The sequence below is a fragment of the Eriocheir sinensis genome, chromosome 8 (genome assembly GCF_024679095.1).
Source record: "Eriocheir sinensis breed Jianghai 21 chromosome 8, ASM2467909v1, whole genome shotgun sequence".
NCBI lineage: Eukaryota > Metazoa > Arthropoda > Malacostraca > Decapoda > Varunidae > Eriocheir > Eriocheir sinensis.
In genome coordinates, this window is record NC_066516.1 from 2,869,803 (window position 1) to 2,878,508 (window position 8,706).

Consider the following 8,706-nt stretch of genomic DNA (forward strand, 5'->3'; position numbering starts at 1 on the left):
AGCAAGGTGGTGGTGGTGGTGGTGGTGGTGGTGTGTGGAGGAGGATGGTGGTAGGGGGGGGATAGTAATTGTGGCGGCATGGCGGGAAACATTATAATGAGAGGTGGGAGGGGAGAGCAATAGTTGTTTATGTTGGATTCAGTACAAAAAAAACAGGAAAATGAAAGGGAATGAATAATATGAGATAAAGTAATAACAGGGGAGGCGGTGGCTGAGTGGTCGCCGCGCGGGCACTACATCCTGGAGGACCAAAGTTGGAGTCCCGCCCGCCGCTACAAGCTGACAGTGATCGCCGAATGGCCCACGTGCTGTCTTTTTTTTTTTTTTTTTTTTTACATTGTCCCCTATTGGCGTCCGAAGCTTCTTCCAGTGGATCCTGATGGTCGGTTCTGGCGCAGGCGAGTTATAGTGGGCGCCATCTCTTGCATGCTCATGCTGCCTCCGGAGCTCATCTTTGATCCTAGAATCTAGAGTCCGAGATGAGATTCGGTCATGCAGCATGTGGGTCTGCAGCCACTCGGCGGCGGCTGAAAAAAAAAACTTCTGGTTGCACCGGCCGGGGGATTGAACTCGCGTCCTCCTGAACACGAGGCCGTTACTTTGACGACTCAGCCACCGCCTCCCCTGAAGATCACCTATCAACCCGGACGCTAGATTCACTCCTTAAGAGGATCAAAAATTAACTCTGGAGGACAACATGAGCCAAGCAAGATGGCGTCTCTATAAAACACTTACTTGCGTCAATACGGACTGGGGCAGACCACCAGGACCCACCAAGAAATCCTACCGGCGCCATAGGCTGAACGTAAAAAATATAAAAAAGAAAAAAGAAAGTAGCGATATAGTAAACCAAATGACGGAGATAGTGAAAGTACCCTCGTAAAGGTGAAAGTAAAGACAGGGACGATAAAAACAGAGATAGTGACTGTAAAAATATTATCGCTGGCAGTAAACACAGCAACAGGGAAGGGGAAGCGAAGAAAAGCCGTGACTGGAAAAGAAGAAAAATGGCAGTATTGAAAAAGACATCCCTTGCACAGTATGTATGAAGTGCGATGTACAATGTGAAAGAGAAAGGAAAAAAAATAAGTAAAGATAAGAGAAAGAAAAAAAAAAAGAGATATAACTGGAAAACAAATCAAACAAAATTAGTTGTAAATAAATAGGTTTACCTTGACAAGCCTGTCTGAAATGTAATGTACAAGAGAGAGAGAGAGGAAAGAAAGAAGAAAGGAAAGAAAATAAAACAAACAAATAAGCAAGAAACTGGACTGGAAAATAAATCAAACAAAAATTATAGTAATGAGAGACAGAAGGAAAGAACGAAAGAAAGAAGAAAGAAAAATAAACAAAAAAATAAACATAAGAAACAGAGGAAGAAAAAAAAAAAGGAAAACGAAGAGACGGAGGCAATCATGGATGTGGTTGTGTCGGTAGCGGTGGTGGTGGTGGTGGAAGGGGGGGGGGGGGCAGCAGGGCAATAATCGTAGAGTATTAATGCTGGGGAAGGAGGGAGAGGGAGAGAGAAAAGAGGGAAGGAAAGAATAAAGGGAGGGAATGGGAGAAGCAGAGAGAGAATGGGCTGCGTCGGAAGGGAGCACGCAAGGCAAATGAAGAACGAAGGAAAGTAGGAAGGAAGGAAGGAAGAGAAGGCGAGAGGAAGGGAAGGAAAAATGGAGAGGAAGGGAAGGGGAGAGGAGAGACAGAGAATGAGATGTATCGGGGTGTGTGGGAGGAGGGCAGGTGAAGGGAAGGAAGGAAGGAAACGAGGGAGAGAGAAAGAGAAGATGAGAAGAAAGGAAAGGAAAGGGAAGAAGCAGATAGAGAGAGGGCTGTGTTAGGGTATATGGGAAGGGATTAGGTACGGTAAGAGAAGGAAAGAAGGGAGAAAAGGAAATATAAAGGGAGGGGGGAGAGGGAGAAGCAGACAGAGAAAGGTATGTGTCAGGGTTTGTGGGAAGGGAACAGGTGAGGCGATGGAAGTAAAAGAGGAAGGAAGGAAGGAAGAAAAGAAAGAGAAGAGGGAAGGAAGAGGAGAGCCAGACAGAGGGTGCAGTGTGTCGGGGTGTGTGGTAAGGGAGAAGATGAGGGAAAGGAAGGAAAGAAAGTAGTAAGAAAGAAAGGGAGAGAAAATGGGAAAGGAGAGAGAAAGAGGCAGACAGGTGGTGGGATGTGTCGGGGAGTGTGGGAAGGAACACGGTAAGGATGGAAGGAGAGAGGAAGGGAAGGTGAAAGTGAAAGTCAGACAGGTGGTGGGATGTGTCGGGGAGTGTGGGAAGGAACACGGTAAGGATGGAAGGAGAGAGGAAGGGAAGGTGAAAGTGAAAGTCAGACAGGTGGTGGGATGTGTCGGGGAGTGTGGGAAGGCAGCAGGTGAGGTGAAGGGCAGGTAATGAGGCCTTCGGAGCAGCCAGGACTCGCGCCATCACTCAGGTACACAGACGGAAACTTGTCCAATGCAAAGTTTTAAGAAATCTCATAACTCCTTATCAGCGTTGTGGCGGCCGCGGCAGAGGAGGAGGAGGAGGAGGAAGAGGAAAGAAGAGGAGGAGGAGGAGGAGGAGAAAGGCAGAGAAGGAGGAAAAGGGAAACGCCGAGAGGAGAGAAAAGAAGGAAAGAAGGGAAGGAAAGAGGAGAGGAAGAAGGGGGAGGAGAGAGAAGGCAGAAGAGGAGGTGGAGGAGTATACCGAGAGGAGGGAAAGACTGGAGGAATACAGGAAGGAAGAAGGAGGAATGATGAATGATGAAAGGGAAGAAGAGAGATGACAGAGGCGGAGAAAGAGGGACAGACCGAGAGGAGAGAAAAGAATGGAGGATAGAAGGAAGAAAAATAGGGGAGGAAGAAAAGGGGATAAAGGATGATGGAAAGGAAGGAGAAGAAAAATGGCAGAGGAGGAGGAAGAGGAACAGACCGAGAGGTGAGAAAAGAACCGAGGAAGGAAGGATGGAAAGAAGGAAAAGAGGGAAAGAAAGATAAAGGGGAATAAGGAATGAAGGAGGACAGAAAGGAATGGAGGAAGGAAGGAAGGGAAAGAGGAGGAAGAAGGGAGAATATAGAATGAGGGAAGAGGGGATGGAAGAGAAGGAGAAGAGAACTTAAGAAGACACGGAAAGATAATGAAGAGAACAGAGAGGAACAAGAAAGAAGAAGAGAGAAGAAGTCAAGAAGAAATAAAAGAATAACGGCCGAAATAGAAAAGGAGGAAGGAAAGAGGAGACATGTAGGTATGTATGGAAAAGACAGGCTATGAATAAACACAGAAACAAGCAAACAAACAAAAAAGGTGAAACAAAAAAAGTAGGATAAAAAAGAAAGACAGGAAGAATAAAAATAGAGGAAGCCAAAAACAATGAAGAAGAGGAGGAGGAAGAAGAGAGAGCAGAAAAAGGAAGTGGAAGAGAATAAGAGTAAGGAAGAAAGGTTGGCGAAAATAGAAGGAAAGAGATAAAGAAATTAGGGATGAGAGGAAGGAAGTAAGAAAGTAAAAAGAGGAAGGCAAGAAAATGGAAGGAGAATATAAACATGTGAAAAACGAGGGAGGAGAAGCGGCGGAGGAAGGAAATGTATGTATCCTGCGCTTATACTGTTTTCTGTTTTTCCTTCTTATCCTGATGGAGTCTCCTTTCCTCCTTTGCGTCCTCTTTTCTTCTTTTTCTAACTCTTGCTATTTCCTTTCTTCCCCTCCTTTGTATCATTTCTTTTCTTCCTTCTTGGTTTTTTTTCCATTCCTCCTTTCATCTTTTTTTCTCATTCTCTTCTTCCCTTTTTTCCTCCCCTCCTTTCCTTTCCTCCTTTCTTCTTTTTTCTCACTTTCTTCTTCCCTTTTCTCCTCCCCTCCTTTCTTTCTTTCTTTCTTCACTTTCTTATTTTCTTCCTTTTTCTTTTTTCTTTCTTTGGGTTTTTCATTTTTTTTGTCTTTCCTTCCTTTTTCTATCCTGGCTCTTCTTTCCTCCTGTCTTTCTTCCTTTTCTTCTTCTCAGTCTTCCTTCTTTTTATCATTCTTTCTCTTTTTTTTATTTTTTTCACTTTTCTCTCCTTCCTTCCTTCCTCCTTCACTTTCATCCTTCCTTCTTTTCCTTTTTTTGTCATCCTTTTTCACTTCCTCCTCTCCTTTTTTCATCCCCCCTTTCTTCCTTTTTTTCTTCCTTCCTTCCTTCCTTCTTTTCATTCTTTGAGTCTTTTTTTTATTTCTGCTGGCTTTCCTTCATCCTTATCTCTTTTATGATCAGTTATTATTTTTATCCTTTCCTCCTTTGCATTTCTTCCTTCCTGTTTCCTTCCTTCATTCCTTCTTTCATTCATTCATTCATTTCTTTACTTCCTCTCTTACCTTTTATTTCTGCTCTCTTTCCTTCCTCCTTATCTCTTTTATGATCAGTTATTATTTTTATCCTTTCCTCCTTTGCATTTCTTCCTTCCTGTTTCCTTCCTTCATTCCTTCATTCATTCATTCATTCATTTCTTTACTTCCTCTCTTACCTTTTATTTCTGCCCTCTTTCCTTCCTCCTTATTCCTTTTATGATCAGCTATTATTATTCTCCTTTCCTCCTTTGCATTTCTTCTTTCCTGTTTCCTTCCTTCCTTCCTTCATTCATTCATTCATTCATTTCTTTACTTCCTCTCTTACCTTTTATTTCTGCTCTCTTTCCTTCCTCCTTATCTCTTTTATGATCAGTTATTATTATTCTCCTTTCCTCCTTTGCATTTCTTCTTTCCTATTTCCTTCCTTCATTCATTCATTCATTCATTTATTTACTTCCTTCTTACCTTACTTTCATTCTTCTTCCTTCTTTAATCTTTCCTTCTTCTCTCCTTTCATTTGGTCTCTTCTTGTTCTTTATCTTCTCTCTTACTTTCCTCTATGATTATTCCTCCTTTCCTTCCTTCCTTTTTCCCTTCCGTTCTTCTCCGTAACCTAACTTTCCCTCTCTCACCCCCTTTCTTCTTCTCCCCCTCATTATCTTACCATACAAACCACCCTCTCTGTCTCCCATCTTTATATCCCCATCAATATCCTCTTCCTTTCCCTTCTACCTCTTCCCTCTCCCTCTCACCTCATTCAGCCATCTTCTTTATCTATTCCTTCTTCTTTCCTCACTGATTCTCTCTCCCTACCCTCCTTCTTCTCTTCCCCCACTTTTTATTCCCTTCCTTTCCTTCCTTTCCTTTGCCTCTCATTTCTCCTGCCTTCTCCCTCCTTTTTTTCTATTCTTTCTTTATTTAGCTCGCATATTTTCGCTTCCCTTATCAATTTTCTTCTCTTTCCAGCTTTCTTCCTCTATTCCTTTCTTCCATCTTTCCTCCATCATTCCTCCCGTCTTTTTCTGTTCTCTTCCTTGCGTCCTTTTCTTCAGTCTTTGTTCTGCTTATCCTCCTCCTCCTCCTCCTCCTCCTCCTCCTCCTCCTCCTCCCATATGTCTTCCTCTTCGCCCTGTTCTTATTTCCACTCCCTTCTCTTCTTCACATTAACCTAAAAAGGAAGCCATTATTTTAGACTTGCCCTCCATTGCAAACTCTCTTCCTCCTCCTCCTCCTCCTCCTCCTCCTCCTCCTCCTCCTCTTCTTCTTTCTTCACCCCTTCTCTCCGTCTCTCCCATTTCCCTTCCTCTCCTTGCCATTAGTAGTTTCCATGCTCTCAGAATCTTTTTTTTTTCCTCCTCTTATCCATAACATTACTCTTCGTTCATCTCTTCTTCTTCTTCCTCCTCCTCCTCCTCCTCCTCTTCTTCTTTTTCCTCCTTCTTCCTCTCCTCCTCTTCCTCTCCCTACGCCCATTCCTTCATCTTTTCTTTCTTTTCCACGTCGTTCTTTTTTTCTGTGCCCTCCTCCTCTTCCTTCTCCTCTCCTCCTCCTCCTCCTCCTCCTCCTCCTCCTCCTCCTCCTAGCCTCTTACCTTCATCTTTATTCATATTTCGTTGTGCATTGCTGTCACGGAGATGAAGTGGAGGGAAGCAAGAGGAAGAGAGAGAGAGAGAGAGAGAGAGAGAGAGAGAGAGAGAGAGAGAGAGAGAGAGTAAAAAAAAAAAGGAAAGTAAATATCGACTTTTCATAATTTAACTTCATCCTTTTTCCTTCCTTACTCTCTTCCTCCATTCCCTCCTTCTTTCCTTGCTTTCTTCCTATCTCCTTTCTTTCTTCCCTCCCTCCTCTTCTTCTCTCCTTCCCTTTTTTTACCTCTCATTCCTCCTTTCCTCATCTTCTCTCCTCTTCATATTCCTCCTTTCCTCATCTTCTCTCCTCTTCTTATTCCTCCTTTCCTCTTCTTTTCTTATTCCTCCTTTCCTCATCTTCTCTCCTCCTCTTTTACTCATCCTTTCTTTCGTTCCCCTGTTTCCACTTTTCTTTCCTCCATCTTTCTTCCTCTGTTCCTTTCCTTCCTTCTTTCCTCCACCATTTCCGCCGCCCCCTCCCAACCTTTCTCTCTCCCTTTCTCTCTCCTTTAATTTCTTCTTTTGCAGTTTTTTTTCCTTATTCCGCCTTCCGCCTACTCCCTTCCCGTCTCCTTCCTTCTTTCCTCCTTCTCTTCTTCTGGCTTCCCCCTTATTCCTTTCCTTCTCTTCCTTCTTTAATTCTTCAGACCATTATTTTTTTCCTTTTTTATGCCATCTTTTCTCTCTTTCTCCCTCCGTTCCTTCTCTCTTCACTTCTTTCCTCTACCTCCCTCCCCCTCTCTTCCCTTTCTTCTTTTCTCCTAATGTTCTTCAGTCTACTTTCATTCCCATTATCCCTTTTTTTCTCTTTCCCTCCTTTCTCCCTCACTCCGCTTCCTTCACTACTTTCACAACTCCAGTCTTCTCTCTTCCTCTCTTTTCCCATTCCTATTTTTCCTGCTGATTTAACCACTTTTTCCTCCTTCCATTTTATTCCTCCTAACGCTCTCTCCTTTTGCCCCTAATTTCTTCCACCGTCTCCACTTCTTTCTCCCTTTTCCCTCTCTTTTTTCCTTGAGTGTTCTTTTAATTTCTTGTTCCTTTCCTCTCCCTTCCATTTTCCCTCTTCCTATCTCCCTAATTTCTTCCACCGTCTCCACTTCTTCCTCCCTTTTCCCTCTCAGTGTTCTTTCAATTTCTAGTTCCTTTCCTCTCCCTTCCATTTTCCCTCTTCCTATCTCCCTCATTTCTTCAGCCTTCTTCCTTTCTTTTCTCAAATCTTTCATTCTTCTCCCTCCCTTCCTCTCTTTATTTTTTTTTTGTCCTTCCTTCTACCTCTTTCTGACGTCTTCTGACCCTCATTTCCGTCTTCTTTCCTTCCTTCCTTCCTTCTTTCTTCCTCCCGCTTCCACCAATCACCTTTTCTCCTACCTCCCTCATGTCTTCACACCTTTCCTTCCTTCCTTCCTTACTTTCCTTCCTTACTTTCCCTCCTTCCTTACTTTCCTTCCTTACTTTCCTTCCTTCCTTACTTTCCTTCCTTACTTTCCTTCCTTCCTTACTTTCCTTCCTTACTTTTTTTCTTCCCCAATCTTCTACGCACCTCCCTAACTTCTTCAGACCTTCCTTCCTTCCTCCTCCTCCTCCTCCTCCTTCTTTCTTCCAATTGCCTGCACTCCTCACTTCCTTCAACCTCCCTAATTTATTCAGATTTTCCTTCCTTCCTTCTTTCTTCCTTCCTTCTGCCTTTACCAACCACCCTTCCTTCTACCTTCCTAATTTCTTCAAACCTTCCTTCCTTCCTTCCTTCCTTCTTTCTTCCTTCCTTCTGCCTTTACCAACCACCCTTCCTTCTACCTCCCTAATTTTTTCAAACCTTCCTTCCTTCCTTCCTTCCTTCCTTCACTCTCTTTCCTCTTCCCGTTTTCACTTCCTTCCTTCGTTCCCTCCTTCCTTCCCTCCTTCTTTCTTTCTTCCCTCTGCTTTCCCTAATCACCTTTTTCTTCTACCTCCATAATTTCTTCAGACCTTCCTCCCTGCCTTTCCTCTTTCTTTCTTCTGCCTTCACTAATTACACTTCAAGCCTTCTTTCCTTCCTTCCGTCTCTCCCTTCTTTCTTGCTGCCTTCACTAATCACGCGGAACCACCAGGCCTAGCAAAATCCCCTCCTCCTTCCCCCCCCCTCCCCCCCGCAACCCCACCCTTTCCGAAGCACCTGAGATTAACCTGAGAAATTCCTGCAAGACTAATTACCGTGTGAGGAAGGATGAGGGAGGGGGGGGGGGGGTCGAGGCGGCAGGCAGGTAAAATCAAGGGGAAGAAAGGGTTAGGTAAGCAAGGGGTGAGAGAGATAGGGTTAGGGAAAGAAGAGGTAAGGGAAGCAAAGGGGTTGAGAGATAAGGTTAGGGTAAGAAGAAGGTAAGGGAAGCAAAGGGGTGGGGAGATAGGGTAAGGGTAAGAAGAAGGTAAGGGAAGCAAAGGGGTTGAGAGATAAGGTTACGATAAGAAGAAGGTAAGGTAAGCAAAGGATGGGGAGATAGGGTAAGGGAAGAAGGAGGTAAGGGAAGCAAAGGGGTGGGGAGATAGGGTAAGGGTAAGAAGGAGGTAAGGGAAGCAAAGGGGTGGGGAGATAGGGTAAGGGTAAGAAGAAGGTAAGGGAAGCAAAGGGGTGGGGAGATAGGGTTAGGGTAAGAAGAAGGTAAGGGAAGCAAAGGGGTTGAGAGATAAGGTTAGGGTAAGAAGAAGGTAAGGGAAGCAAAGGGGTGGGGAGATAAGGTTAGGGTAAGAAGAAGGTAAGGGAAGCAAAGGGGTGGGGAGATAGGGTAAGGGTAAGA

General features: G+C 44.2%; 1 protein-coding gene across 1 annotated transcript in view; it reads left to right on the plus strand.

Annotated features, from left to right (window-relative positions):
- LOC126995329 (DBH-like monooxygenase protein 1) overlaps positions 1–8,706 on the plus strand; it is a 93,621-nt gene that overhangs the window by 45,981 nt on the left and 38,934 nt on the right. The window lies entirely within an intron of this gene.